Here is a 710-nt window from a genome sequence, read left to right as displayed (position 1 = left end):
GTGTTCCTGGAGAGAAGAGGAAAATATCAATATGTCATCCAGGTAGACATATATGAACTGATCAACCATGTCTCTCAGCACGTCATTCACGAGTGCTTGGAAAACCGCGGGGGAGTTGGATAACCCGAAGGGCATAACAAGATATTCAAAGTGCCCTCTGGGGGTATTAAACGCGGTTTTCCACTCATCCCCCTCCCTTATGTGGACCAAATGATAAGCATTACGCAAATCTAGCTTGGAAAAGCTAGACCGCTCGAAAGCTGACGACATCAACGGCAAAGGGTAAGTATTCTTTACCGTGATGTCGTTCAGCCCCCGGTAATCGATGCATGGTCGCAGAGAACCGTCCTTCTTTGTGACAATTCACAATGACACGGAGAGAGCTAGAATGAGTCAGTGAGCCCATGAACCGTAACACAAACTGTATCTATTTTCAAAAGGCGGGCATTATGCAAAGCATAGGTTATTTTCTTTTTTGCTTCCATTTTGCTAATTTCCATTCGGCACCATCTATTTATTTAGGGGTTTCTATAGATCATAAATGGTCTGGGTCGACTATGGTGATTTAATTTAAATCTGTGATTTAATCAGTGTAAATATACAAACGGAGCTTGCAAATACATTATACTCAAGCACAATCTACTACTGTAATGGGGCCGACGAGACGTGAGGCGTGAGGATCCATGTGTAAGCTTTATTTATAAACACGG

Source organism: Sinocyclocheilus anshuiensis, unplaced genomic scaffold (genome assembly GCF_001515605.1).
Source record: "Sinocyclocheilus anshuiensis isolate Anshui unplaced genomic scaffold, SAMN03320099.WGS_v1.1 scaffold7617, whole genome shotgun sequence".
Classification (NCBI taxonomy): Eukaryota; Metazoa; Chordata; class Actinopteri; order Cypriniformes; family Cyprinidae; genus Sinocyclocheilus; species Sinocyclocheilus anshuiensis.
This window is presented reverse-complemented; position numbering follows the sequence as displayed.